At 35.9% G+C, this 15184-nt stretch overlaps 1 protein-coding gene across 3 annotated transcripts in view; it reads left to right on the top strand.

The window, feature by feature from the left end:
- DPH6 (diphthamine biosynthesis 6) overlaps positions 1–15184 on the top strand; it is a 206117-nt gene that overhangs the window by 182589 nt on the left and 8344 nt on the right. For 2 of the 3 annotated variants that reach the window (XR_006729292.1, XR_006729290.1), the window contains 2 exons: positions 8646–8799; positions 10801–10940. The gene's annotated coding sequence lies outside the window, so the exon portion shown is untranslated. Of the gene's footprint in view, positions 1–8645; positions 8800–10800; positions 10941–15184 lie in introns of those variants that run through there. The other variant, XR_006729291.1, reaches the window with a different exon arrangement.

Raw genomic sequence — 15184 nt, 5'->3', positions numbered from 1 at the left:
TAAAAGTGATAGGATAGGAAAATATATCCCATGCAAATGGTCACCAAAAGAGAGCAGTGGTGGCTATACCAGTCAAAATAGACTTTAAGTCAAAAACTATCACAACAGACAAAAAAATGATATACCATATAATGATAAAAGAGTTCACCAGGAAGATGTAACAAATATAAATATATATGCACCTGACAATAGAGTACTCAAATATATGAAGCAATCATCGGCAGAATTGAAGGGAGAATTAGACAATAATGCAATACTTGCAAATATTTTAAACACTCCAATTTCAGTAATGGATAGATCAACCAGACAAAAGATAAATCAGGAAACAGGACATGAAGAACTCTTAGACAAATTGATCTTAATAGACGCATGCAGAACACTCCATCCAGTAAAAGCAGAAAACACATTCTTCTCAAATGCACACAAGGCATTTTCCAAAGATTACATTTTAGGCCACAAGACAGATCTTAACAAATTTAAGAAGATTGAAATATACCAACTGTCTTCACTAACCACAGTGGAATGAAAGTAAAAATCAATAGCAACAGGAAACCTGGAAAATTCCTAAATAGGTGGGAATTAAACAACACACTTTTGAACAACTGATGAATCAAAAAGGTCACAAAGAAAATTAGAAAATATCTTAGGAAAAGTGAAAATGAAAAAAGAACATATCAAAACATGAGTTGCAGCAAAGCATTTCTAAGAGGGTAATTTGTAATGGTAAATGCCTACATTTAAAAAGAATAAAGATTTCAAATCAAAAACCTAACTTTATATTTCAAGAAACTGAAAAAATAAGAACAAACTAAACTCAAAGTTAGCAGAAGGATGGAAATAATAAAGATTAGAGCAGAAACAAATGAAATAGATAATAAAAATATAATTTAAAAAATCAACAAAACTAACTTGGCTTTTTGAAAACATCAACAAAAGTGACATACCCTTAGCTAGAATATGAAAAAAGAAAGAAGACTCAAATAATAAAAATCAGAAATGGAGATATTACAATTGATAACACAGAAATATAAAGGATTATAAGTGACTACTATGAACAGCTATATGTCAACAAATTGGATAACCTATAAGAAATGGATAAATTCCTAGAAACCTACCAAGGCTGAATCATGAAGAAATAAAAATTCTGAGCAGACCCAAAACAAGGAGATTTAGTCAATAGCCAAAAACCTCCCAACAAAGAAAAGTCCAAGACCAATGGCTTCACTGAAGAATTCTAACAACCATTTAAAAAGGTTAACATCAATCCTTCTCAAATTCTTCCAAACAATTGAAGAGGAGGAAACACTTCCAAACTAATTTTACAAGGTGTCAGTATCCTGATACCAAAATCAAGCAAAGATACTATAATAAATGAAAGCTACAGACCAATATCCATGAAGAAAATTTATGCAAAAATCCTGAACAATATATTAGTACAGTGAATTCAACATCACATTAAAAGAATCACACACCATGACCAAGTGGGAAGTGGGATTACTTCTTGGAATGTAAGGAGATGGTTTAATATATGGAAATCAAAGTAATACACCATACCAACAGAATGAAGAACCAAAAACCACATAATTATCTGAATCGATGCCAAAAAAGCATTTGACAAAATTCTACATCTTTTCATGACAAAAATCCTAAAAAACTAGGAATAGAAGGAAGTTACCTCAACAAAATGAAGGCCAAATATGAAAAGCCCACAGTAGGAAATTACCTCAACATAATAAAGCCTACATATGAAAAGCCCACAGCCATCATCTTACTCAATGGTAAAAAACTGTAAGCTTTCTTTCTAACATCAGGAACAAGGCAGGAATGCCCTCTCTCACCACTTCTACTCAACACAGTGCTGTGATTCCACAGCAAATAGGCAAGAAAAAGAAATAAAAGACATATAAATCAGAAAAGAAGATTCAAGAGGGATGAGGTGAATATGGTGGACTAGAGCCCAGATGCATGCCACTCTCAAGGAGAGGATCGAAAGTTGCAAGTGGATGCCTGCCTATGTATGGCTCTTCTCAGAAAGAACATCGCAAAACCCTGGAGAAGCAGCACAGGACATTCAGAGTAAAGAAGGTGATGGAGTGATTCATTCAGCGAGATTGAAGGGATCCGTGGGGAGGGATCAGCGTGTGGAGAAAGTAAGGAGGATAGAGCCCTGGGGCACCACACTCATCCTGCAGGCACTATGGCCCAATTTGTGAGGGGGTTTCCTCTACCACTGCAGATCTCTGGGCTCATCGGAGAGCTTCTTAGAATCTGTGCAGAGACATTGCACTGGAGAACAGCTGCAGGAGGAAACTGGTGGATGCTGATCCCAGGTTTCTGCAGCTGATGCTGTTGTGAGCTCTCAGGTACACAGTGCCAGGTCTGCTCAGGATTTGGCTTTACAGCAGTAGTCTTTACATTGCCCCCACCAGGCCAGGGAGGGAGTGGGCAGAATGGATGCTCCCCCATGCCATCCCCTGTGACTAGGAGCCAAACACCCCTTCCCCCCAGTGTAGGAAATGAGAAGAGGAGGTGACTCAGCCACCACAGCCAGCACCTGTACTATCTCAGTGGGACCTAAGTGGAGGGAGGACACCAGCTATCTGATGGCCCCAGCCCACCTCTGCTCATCCCTAGGCTGCTGGAACCAAACCCCACCTTCTTGACTTGGTATCTGACGTTCCCACACCAGCAGAACAGCCTCCCAAGTGCATGGCTCTGTCTCTGCAATCCCCAGTTGCAGCTCTAAAGCTTTTACTGTGCGGGGGACTAAGGCTCCACTCCTATGGCTCTTCCACTCCAGTGGCTCCAGAGCTCCCACTGGGCCCATGACACTGTCCCCAAGATTCCAGCATTGCACTTGGTCCCCAAGACCCCACCCTGAGTCTCCACCACTGGGCCAGCCAAACTGCCCCAAGGTCCAATGCTCTGTGAGGGATCCCCCCCAGCCTCAAGCCACCATTACAACTGGACTTGGTTTAAGCAAATGTTCAGAGTTCAGTCACCCACAACCAGTACCTAGATAGCCTCACCCAGCTGCCACTGTAACCTCCCCCAGGTGGAGCACTCTCCCACATTCTAGCCTCCATGGAGAGGGTCTCACCCCATCCCCAAATCAAGCTTCCAACAATGATCTGGGGAACAACCCACCACTCCACATGAAGATCATCTAGCACTATCTGGAACTGTGACAGTCATAAAGGAATGGGACAAAACAGAACAGCTGCACTACAGATCCTCTGTGTGTCTGCCCCTCCCCTGCTGGATCAACATTCCAGAGTAGGACACAAAAGTGCTATCTAGGAATTTCACCTTCTAACTAAGCAGGAAAGTTCCCAGAAAAGAAGAATGAGTGCCCTATAAACCTATCAACCCAAAGCTCAGAGAAGAGAAGTCAGAGGAGAAGAAACCAGCAAAAGAACCCTGGCAATATGAAAAATTAGAACAGTCCAACACCCCCCAAGAATCACAATGGAGCTACAGTAGTGGAGTCCAACAATAAGAAAATTGTTGAAATGACAAAAATGGAATTCAGAAAATGAATGGCAAATAAGGTGAATGGAATTGAAGAAAAACTTGAAAACCAACAAGAAGAAGTCAAAAAAATATTTCAGGACATCAATGAAAAAGTTGCTAAAGGCTAGACAACATAAGAAAGGGTATAATAGAACTCAAAATGAAAGAGATGTTTAGGGAATTTCAAAACACAGCAGAAAACTTCAACAACAGGCTAAACCTGTTGGGAGAAGAAAGAATCTCAGAGCTGGAAGACAAGTCTCTTAAGATAACCTATTCATTCAAAGAGGCAGAAAAGAGGAGGAAAAAAACACTGAGCAATCACTTAGACATATATGGGAGTATGTGAAGTGAACTAATACACAAATTGTAGATATCGCTGAGAAAGAAGAAGAAAAAACAAAAGCATGGAAAATCTATTTGAGGAAATTATTGATGAAAACATCCCTGGTATGAGCAGAGATTCAGACATTCAGATACAAGATGATCATCGAACACTAGGAAGATTCATAGCAAATAAGACACCTTCAAGACACATAGTAATCAACCTGGCCAATCAAAATGAAGGAGAAAATTCTACAAGCAGCGTGATGAAAGCAACAACTAACCTACAAAGGAAAACACAGCAATCTATCTGCAGACTTCTCAGTGGAGACCTTACAAGCCAGAGGGGACTGGGGCCCCATCTTCAATCTTCTTACGGAGAACAACTGTTAGCCTAGAGTTTTGTATCCTACAAAACTAAGTTTCATAAATGGAAGAGAAATAAAGACTTCCAGACAAGCAAACACTGAGGGAATTTGTCACGACCAAACCTGCCTTGCAGGAAATACTCCGAACAGCATTATATGAGGATCAGCACAATAGACACCCACCAGTATAAAATAACCCAAAAGCTAAAACTCACAGCTCATACAAAACCGTAGCACAAACCTCTGTGGAAAGCAATATGGAGATACCTTAAACAGATACAAGTAGACCTACCATTTGATCCATCAATCCCATTATTGGGCATCTACCCAAAAGAACAAAAGACATTCTATAAAAAAGACATCTGCACTCGAATGTTTATAGCAGCACAATTCACAATTGCAAAGTACTTGGAAACCACCCAAGTACTCATCAAAACATGAATGGATTAATAAAATGTGGTATATGTATACCATGGAGTACTACTCAGCTATAAGAAACAATGGTGATATAGCACCTCTTGTATTTTCCTGGATAGAGCTGGAACCCATTCTACTAAGTGAAGTATCCCAAGAATGGAAAAATAAGCACCACATGTACTCACCATCAAATTGGTTTCACTGACCATCACCTAAGTGCAAATTTGGAAATAACACCAACTGGGTTTTGGGCAGATGTTGGGGGGAAGGGGATGGGTGTATACTACATAATGAGTGCGATGCGCACTGTCTGGGGAATGGACACACTTGAAGCTCTGACTCGGGGGGTCGGGGGGCATGGGCAATATACATAACCCAAACTTTTGTACCCCCATAATATGCTGAAATAAAAAATATAAAATAAAATTTTAAAAAATATTGAGTTTGGTAAGGTTTCTGGATACAATGTTAATTTCCAAATCAGTTTTATCTATGTATAACAAGAAATAGAAAGTGAATGAGGCTGCCTTCCACTTTCATATCAAGTGGCTGAGCATATTTTCTAATCTCTATTGTTTCTAACCTCTATTGTTTCCTCATCTATAAAATAGGGATAATGATACTATATTTTACTGATTTCATTTTTTAATGTTTTAACATCTTTGATTAATTTTATTCCATATTTTAAGATATTTTCCATATTTTTTCCAGGACAACCATATAAAAAACATTTTCCTCCCCAAAATGGCTCTCTTCTCTAATAGCTTACCAAAGGCAAAGGATTAAAGTCACTTTAAAAATAAGATTTCCCACTGTGTTAAAAGTAATTCCCCAGGATTAGATCCAAAGGTAATACAAGTTCAGTTTAAATAAGATAGGAACTAGTATCTGCTTATATTTTTGCACATTATTCACATTCTTTAACTGTGACATGGTATATTAATAAAGAATTTTCTATTTTCACTATAACTGAATAAAGTTCAGAACAGAGTTATGAACTCCAGTAATCTACTTTTTATATTATTTATAATTTAGACCACAGTCCACATGTAGGAAAATACAATGTATTATATGCTATTTAATTCTTTTGTTAATTTGATTTGATATCTATCATTTGGTCATTCCTTTGTCTAAATAACTAAATATCTAATGAAAGAATATAAAATCCTTTTGGAATCTAGCATTTTTGTAACTTCTTTTTAAGCCTCTCCTGAATTATTTCCTAAAAGAATGGGGGATGGTAATTGAGCCCTTCCTGAGAACTTTCAAACATACAGCTTTCGCTTAACTGGAGACTCTTTTGTTATTCAGGTCAAGTATTTATGTATATTTTGAATTTCTGGTTTAGACTTTTGACCCAAGCCTAATTATAAGGTAAGGGTTAGTTCCATTGAATATAATGGGGCTTTTTAGCTTGGAACAAATATTTTCCTAAAGACAGAGAACATTTTTAAATGGATTTAGGCTCAGCAATCTACATTTCCTCTTTGAACTTAATGTATGTCCTGTCAATCCTTTTTCTTTCCAGTCTGGCTTCTCTTTATCATTGGTGGTAATCATAAACTTCTGAAAAAGAAAGTCATCTTATAATAAAACATAGACTTGATGTTCAAACTTACCTTAATTGATTACTTCAGGTTTAATTACAAGTTGTTTAACCTGTCTTAAACACAGATAACTGTTATTAAACATGAAGAGTAATGAATGCCTGTACAGATAAAACCTAGGTTAATCAATTTAGTTCCACGAATGTTAGTTGAGTGGCCTCCTCTGTTCAAAACTTCCTGCCTCTCCTCATTTTTTTTCCTAGTAAAGTCATATTTCCACATGTGAAACAAATGTTAGATATTGTGTTAAATATCATATTTCCTGATTTTTTGAATTAGATTTACTTTGGCCTTCCTTTGGCATATATTTACAGTTTTCCTACAAGACTAAATTATAAGCTTGATGAAAGGAGAGATCATTTTTCTCTTATTGACTACTAACCTCAGAGTACATATACTGTCACAGAATCTAGCATTTAGTAGGCACTTAACAAATATTTATTGAATTAAGTTAGCCTTTAAATTTGTTAAAGAATAAATGATTCATCTAAGAACCATCGTCTAGAGTCCTACCTATTCATTGCTGTCATAGATAAAGCAGTCACTGGAACATGAAGCAGTATATAATAGGAAATGAGCAGCGATGTAACTATAAAGATATCACGGACTTTGGTCTTCATAGAAGTAACATCGTCCCTTTCTAGTTTGTGTGCATATATAAATATAGGAAGTTCAGGTGATTATTCACAGAAAAAAGTAAACACACTAGAGATAACTCATTGGTGATATGGAATCTTAAAGCCCAAATCCTTCTGAATTGTTTAGTGGAGATTTTAAATTAAATAATACCGGATATTTAAGAACTTTATCTGATATTAATTCATATGAAAACAACATTCAATTTATTACCAAATGTACTTTAAGAATTAAGGCACATAACAGATTAGCTATGGATTTTGCTTTGGCCATGTATTGTACTATTTGCCAAGGTGTCTTACATTTTGTTGTATTTCATTCAATTTTGATGTGAACATTGACTAGGGTAGTTGATAATATTAAGGCATTATTTTTTAAGTGTGATAATGGTATTCTAGTTATATTTAAAAAGAAAAAAAGGGTCCTCATCTTCACATACTGAAATATTAATATATACAGATGAAATGCTATGAAATATGGGATTTGCTTCAAGACAGTCACAGTAAGGATAAGGAAAAATGAGTGAAAGTATAGATGAAAAAGACTAGCCTTGAGTTGATAATTATTAAAGCCAGGTATTAGGAATACTAGACTGAGTTGAGTTCTCCTTTGTATCTGAAAGAAGGAACTCAGGTAACCCATGAATTATTGGACCTTCATTTTAAATTATTGAGAAAAACAGACCTGATGAACGTGAATTCATAATCTTTGACTTTCTAAAATCTCTAATTTATTGGCCAGTTTTACAGCAAAACATTCAACATTTTTTTCTAAAGTTCATATTATGAAAATACATATAATAACAACACTGTTTTGCTATGAAAACCCCATTTAAAACCCACTTAGAAACCACTTTGAAAAAGTGGAAGAAAATATGCAAGTTTACCTTACAGCTATATTTTGTGTGTGTCTACCTATTTTAAATCAAATTCCATTAGAAAGTGAAGAGTCTGTGGAATTAATTGATAAAAGTTTCTCTTTAAGGTAATTTTAGACAGTTTTAATCTTTTAAAAAAGATTTCTTTTAGAGCTGAAATTAGCATAATTTCATATAAGTATCCCTCTTTATTCCACTTTTAATTGCAAAGTTAGAGAACTTTGAAGAATTAAAAATGGATATCTATGACCTGTTTGGTCCCCATTAGATCTGTAGAGTATTTTAAATCCATTCTACCAATATACAATAACAAATTTAACCCAGATTAAGCTTAGTTTCTTACAGGTATACCCAGTGCTTTAAATTTCATCATTTATATCATTTTGTCCTGTTTTGGATGATATTATTAATTTATGTATTAACTAATTTATGTAATTAGACTCATTTATGAATGATGCTAGCCTATGACGTTCTAATGGTGGCCTGCCACTGCATGATCAAACTTTTTTCCTACTGAAATATTTTAATTGCTGCTTTTTTACTTAGTATCTTCTGCCTATAATAGCTACATGATATTTTCCCTTTTCTTTGAGTAATTCACAGCCTAACTCTATGCCCATTGTAGTGTAATGCTTTCTTGCTTCTTTGTGTGATTACCAAACATTTGTGTGATTGCAGTATAACTTCTATTATCTTACATTGGTCATTAACCACATTGTGTCACCAATATCAATTTGTTTGCCATTCTCAGATATTGCACTTTCCTATTAATAGATAAACTTCTTACTTTTCCTTTATGTTTTAGCTTCAGTAAATGTAAATTGTACTTACCTATCGAATTTCAGGTTTTTTGAGCTTCCTGGTTCATCATTTCTTATTCTTCTCACTAATCTTTTTCCTTAGCATTTGGCATCCTCAGACAAGCTGTTTATGGGTAACTGCTCATGTGAGGTGAACTGTAATGAGAATAGGTCCTTGCTCTAACAGAGGAAGAGAACCCAAATGAAACTCCACCTCCCATCTGGAAATCATTGACTCCCCTCCTTCTAACAAAATAGTGAGTGTACATTTTACTCAGTTATGTTATCTTTTTCTCCTTTGTTGCTTTGTAGTGTAATTGTATGTGAATGCACATATAATTACAAACTTGCTGTTATGACTTTTTACCTCCTAATTTAACAATAATATTAACAATAATAATAGTCATCACTAATATACTAAGTAGTTATTTTGAGGTAGATACTTTTGAGGGCTTCATATGCATTATAATTTAATCCTATTTACTGAATATATTACTATTTATTTATAATTTATACTATTTATACTATAATTTATACTATAATTTATACTATACTATTTATAATTTAATCCAATTACTGAATATATTACTAAGTACTGTCATTGTCACCATTGTGCACACCTGGTAATTTATGAAGTGGGAATTCAAACATATGCATCTGACCCCAAGGCCTGAGCAATTTTAACCAATATGATATATGGCCTTTTAAAAAGTACAATTAAGACAATGTGTTCATGATGCCGAAACAATCAGTTGAAAAATGTGAAATTAATCCAAACCAGATTGCTCTTTATTGAGATAAAAAAGGAATAAAACTGATCAAATTACATTATTTTCCATTAAAATCACTTAACTCATTTTGTAGTGTAGACACAATGTGAAAATTTGTTGTCATAATACTTTTTATTTCCCTCTTTTAGCATCATTGGCTCCTTCCTTTTTATTTTAACTTCAAATTTATCCTTTGCCTAGTTTTAGCATCAATTTCTTCAGAAAGCCCACATATACTCAGACACATATACCAAAATTCCAAAAATATGTTAATTGGAAAGGAAGTCAGATTGGTTATATGGACATATGACTTATTTTATAGATTAGATTATGTTCTGGTATTTTAAAATTTAGGAATAATAATATATTTGAGAACAAAAAAACTTTAGATTTATGAAAAGTCTTACCAATCTCCATCCTGGGAGCTGATTCAAGGTAGTGTAATGAAACCTTTTGCAGGTGAACTGGTATCTGAGGCACAGGCTTTTTGTGCCTTTATCATATGCTGTTGTCCCATCTCTGATCCTAGCTACAGCAGTGCCAAACAGTTCTGGGCACACTGACAGTGTTCTACCATAAGTTCAGGCTATGCATTTCTCCATTCTTCTGCCTCAGGACTTTCTCTAAAGCCAAATGAGCTTACTCGGCTCTTGTGTCAAGGAAGTCTGGAAGGGTGAGGGAATTAACCACCTGCAGCAACCCTCAAATAATGGGAGACAGGACAGGATACTGTGAATAAATGCACCAACCAGCCTGACATCCTTCAGATGAGCAATTTAAAGCACATTCTACAGAGTTCCTCAGAAAATCTCCAGTAGAATTGATCCTTGGTTGCCCAGATCATTAACCATCTCAATAGCATTATTGGCTTTTCCTTCCCTTGTCTCATTCCCCACTCTGCTTCGAGGGATTCATCTCCCAAATAAATCACCTAGATCCAAGTTCTAATTTTAGATGCTCTTTTGGGACAGCCCAAACTAAGGCAGGAATTTAGAATTGAATCTTCAGATAGCTTACAGAACCCAATGTCTTTCAAATCCTGCATTTTAATTTCAAGTTTTCAATGGTAGGGACTCTAAAAATCTTTTTAGCTCTATGTACGTGTTACATAGTATCATTATTTATCTGTTTCAGGGAAATGATAGATTTATGTATACCTGAAATGTACATTTTAATGCTCAAATCTATATTTAAAGGAAAAACTTTTTAAATCATTTGAAAAACCTTTGTTACTGTATGTTTACCTTCTCTAACTGTGCATAGTTCACTTGTTAAAAACCACGTGATAAGGGAAGGAACTTATTTCCTTAACTTGACATTTTATTATGCAGAATGTTATTAATATTTTTTCCAGGAATTCTGTTTTATGGACTGTATTAGGAAAGTGTTGATTTGACATCTGTCATTATAGGTTTCATTTACTATTTTCTCTTCTTTCTTTCTTTCTTTCTTTTTTTGTTTTTTTTTTTTTTTGTCTTTCTCTTCAAGGTCAAAAAACAGGGTGTTCAGGAAAATCTCCCAGTGGTTACCAAAGGATTAGCAACATCACAGCCCTCTTTCTCTCATTTGGTGAAGAAAATGTATTACCTGCAGCTGCTCAAGTCTTTTCTTCTCTCCAAGGTGCAAATTTAGTTAGTATTTAGTGAGTAGGAAAATGACTTTAAAAATTCAGAAAACGAATGAACAGGCTTATTTATTTTTCTTTATTCTATCCTCCCCAATAGCTGAATCTATGAATATCTGGTAATAAATGACCTTGAATGATTAACATTGCCCGGTGCTATGCATTTATATAGAAATTCATAAACATCAAGGTTGTACAGAGAAAAAAGTAAAACCTGTAGGTCTGAATTATCTCTGAAATATATTCTAAAGCTCTATGCAAATAATCATGGCTCCTTTCTATGGTCAGGTCTCTCAGATACATATGTGTATGTATTCTGGGTAGGTTGTCTGCTTCTTAAAGTGCTTTTGTTAACACCATAATTTTAAATTAAGTTTTTCAGAAAGCTGTTCCTGCTGTACATTTTGGCATCTAAGATTAGGTCAGTGGCCATAAATCTTGTTTATGTACTTAATGCAAAAGAGATACTGCTGTCTTGGGAATCATGTGAGCCAGATTCCTTACTTTGCCCCTCTTACAAGATATTGACATATAAAACAAAATGCTCCCATTTTGTTTTGCATCTCTTTTCATTTAAAACTTTAAATAAAGAATGTTTATGCAGGGTTCTTTTTCATTCATAAAAATGGAAATCACCCTTAGTGTCTGCATGAGTAGGCTTGTATTCTTGTTCACGTATTCACATGATAGATTGGCCCATAAAATCTTTACATTTGGCTTGTGCAGCTGAGTTCATGGCTGAATACAGAATGATAAAGAAGCTTTAACGTTTTGTAGAAAGCAAAGAAATCATGACTTCTAGATGGCCCTTAAGCTAGCTTTTAACGGCCTGGAAATCAACTAGAAATGTACAATCAAACTTGTCATTAAAATCACAGTGTTTAGTGTAAATCTTTTGGGGCATAATCTGTAAATTAATGCAAAGAGATTCCTTAACATTTATTTGGTTTTCATTATATTTGCATGGAAGTCTGCCAATCCAAACATGTATAAATTTTTTTTAACTTTCTATCCATCAGAAGTTAAAATAGAAATGATGGATTGTGTCACTGACCAGTCCGGCAGCCTATTTCTTTCAACACATTACTGTGTATTTACTGTTTTAGCTATATTGTTTTCAATTTCTGGCAAAACAGTCAGTTTTTGATCCTAGGTAGAAAATGTCAGTGCTCACATTTCCTGTGGGGTTTTGGCCTTTTTGTGAAAAGTTAGGGGAGAGCTAAATGAATTACGATGCTGTCATCTGAAGAAACCACAATGTATTTCTTTGCCAAATTTTAGCAAGAACAGAGCTGATCATCTACTCGTACAAGCCTTTCCTTGAACCCTACCAGCAGTTCATTCAGGCTGCTGCCTGTTCTCTTTCATGCTGTGAGAATGTAGCACACAGAAGTCCTTTTAACCTTCTCTTTACAAAGTTAATTGATTTAATAACCCCCAAGGAAGATAAATTTTGTCAAAGGAATTTAGACATCTACATTTAGAAATTTAGGAATTTAGAATTTCACAACTGAGCTTAAATATTATTAAAATTAAGACTAAGTTGCTTCTTAATGCAAATAGTTTATGTAGAAAGCTTATGTCTTTTATTAATTTCTTGAAAGCTGACACCACTCTCATCGTTTACAACTCTATTTCCCTACATTCCATAGAAAAACAAATATAACCAGGTAGAATTTGTGTGTTATAATCTTAGAAATCAATACATTCTGAATGTTAATAATTGCTAATGTTTATTGTAATCATCTAATATTATAGTTTACCATGCATAAGTGTTCCTCAATAACCATTAGTCTATGTTTTTGATTATCTTTGACCCCTGAGTAAGTGTCTTTGTTTGGACTAATGACATTATTTTGGACCTATTTGGAACAATTCATAGAAAAAAAAAAGGACTTCTCAATATTAATAATCATGATCTATGAGGATTCTTCTTTAAAGATTCAACATCGAATTATCTTCCTTGATAAATTATTTTTTGCTTCCTCTTATTACCTTTTACTCTTATCAACTTTTCTTCTTCTGGCCAGCCACACCCAGTATGTCCATAACATTCATTTAATTATACACACACACACACACACACACACACACTTTTTTTTTTTTTGTGGTAACCAGGTCTTGCTATGTTGCCCAGGCTGGTCTCCAAATCCTGGGCTCCAGAAGTTCTCCCTTCTTGCCTCCCAAAGTGCTAGGTGTAAGTTGTAAGTTGTAAGGTGTAAGGTGTAAGTTGTAAGTAACTTACAGGTGTAAGTTACTGCACCTGGCCTTTCATTTAGTAAGAATTATTTAGCACCTATTCTGTGTCAAGTACTGTGTTAGAGGCTGGGTTTACTACAGAGAAAAATATAGACACTTTTTCTGCACTCATAGGATTTAGACTCTAGTGGGGAAAATACTTGCAATTATAATACAAAGTAGATGAGAGAGAGAAAGAAATGCACCTAACACTTCAATTTTTGGATTCTGAGTGTCTAGGAGTTACAAGATAAAAATGGGAGAAAGAAGGAGAAAAATGATGCCTGTCGGGGGCAATAAATAGCATCTTAAGGTCCAAAGGCAAGAGAGAGTATGGTGACACAGAGGACCTGAAAATAGTGGCAAAAGAGAAAGAAAATTGTTAACAGAAGTCAACCTACGATCATATATTGAGTGTGTATTATGTGTGGTACTATGTTGTACCATCGAGATGCAATACAAAGACAACTAAGGAATAGTCCTATCCTCAAAGAGCTTACACTCTACTGGCAATAGTGTGTTCAATTTGTATTTAAGGATTAAGATTGAATTTTTTTACAGAAAAAACATAAGCTCTATGGACTGTTCAAGGAATTGTATTTTTATTCCATGAAGACTTTCCCAGCCACCTTACCTGCCTTAGCTACATAAAAGGCAGCTGCTTACAAACTGTCCTGAATATGTTTCTACCCAGATAGGACAGCCTCTACCTTTTCACAATGAGGAAATATGGAGTTCATTATCCTTTTCTACATACATGTTTGCCTAACTTCATCCAAGCACATGGAAATTTTGATGGTTCATGTAACACTGAAGATGAACGCACTAACCAGAGCAGTCTCTTAAGTTGTAGGGGAGTTTAAATAAACAAGGCACAAACATAGTATTATGCTGTTAAAGCTAGGAGAGTCTGCACGGTTATTTGGTCAGGGGTTAGATAACTAAAGAGTCAGGGCCCGGCGCGGTGGCTCACGCCTGTAATCCTAGCATTCTGGGAGGCCGAGGCCAGTGGATCGCTCGAGGTCAGGAGTTCGAGACTAGCCTGAGCAAGAGTGAGACCCCATCTCTACTAAAAAATAGCAAGAAATTATCTGGCCAACTAAATATATATATAGAAAAAATTAGCTGGGCATGGTGGCACATGCCTGTATTCCCAGCTACTCGGGAGGCTGAGGGAGTGGGATTGCTTAAGCCCAGGAGTTTGAGGTTGCTGTGAGCTAGGCTGACGCCACGGCACTCACTCTAGCCCGGGCAACAGAGCGAGACTCTGTCTCAAAAAAAAAAAAAAAAAAAAAAAGAATCAGTGGTCCAAGTATTTCAGTTGGTAAGTTCTTTTTTTTTTGAGACAGAATCTCACTCTGTTGCCCAGGCTAGAGTGCCATGGTATCAGCCTAGCTCACAGCAACCTCAAAGTTGGTCTCAAACAATCTCAACTTTCCGAGTAGCTAGGACTACAGCCGCACACCACCACACCTGGCTAATTTTTTCTATTTTAGTAGAGACAGGGTCTTGCTCTTGCTCAGGCTGGTCTTGAACTCCTGACCTCAAATGATCCTCCTGCCTCGACCTCCCAGAGTGCTAGGATTACAGGCGTGAGCCACCATGCCCAGCCATAAATTGGTAAGTTCTGATGTGGCAAGGTAGAGTCAAGCTAGGGAGTACATGTTCACTCTAAAGTTACTCAAAATATTCTATTCATCTAACAAAGTATGGAATTAAAGCCCCTGAATCAACCCACCTGTCTCGTTTCCTAGATGAGGAAACAGAGGCCTGAAGAAGTTACAGACCAAAGTCTCACAGCAGGTGAGCAGCAGAGATGTCGCCTGACTTTCACTTTACTGACTCTCAACCTTGTTTAAAGAACCTTCTCTAGAGATTTTACTCAGTACTTTTGGAGTAGTAAGATTATATTTGATTTCAGAAAGTCAATTTTGGGAAGCTTTTGCAAACTAGATTAGAACTGCTAAGCAAGAACTAAAATGTAAAATATGTTGCCAAAACTTGCAACAT

Source organism: Lemur catta, chromosome 1 (genome assembly GCF_020740605.2).
Source record: "Lemur catta isolate mLemCat1 chromosome 1, mLemCat1.pri, whole genome shotgun sequence".
Taxonomy (NCBI): Eukaryota; Metazoa; Chordata; class Mammalia; order Primates; family Lemuridae; genus Lemur; species Lemur catta.
This window is presented reverse-complemented; position numbering and strand designations above follow the sequence as displayed.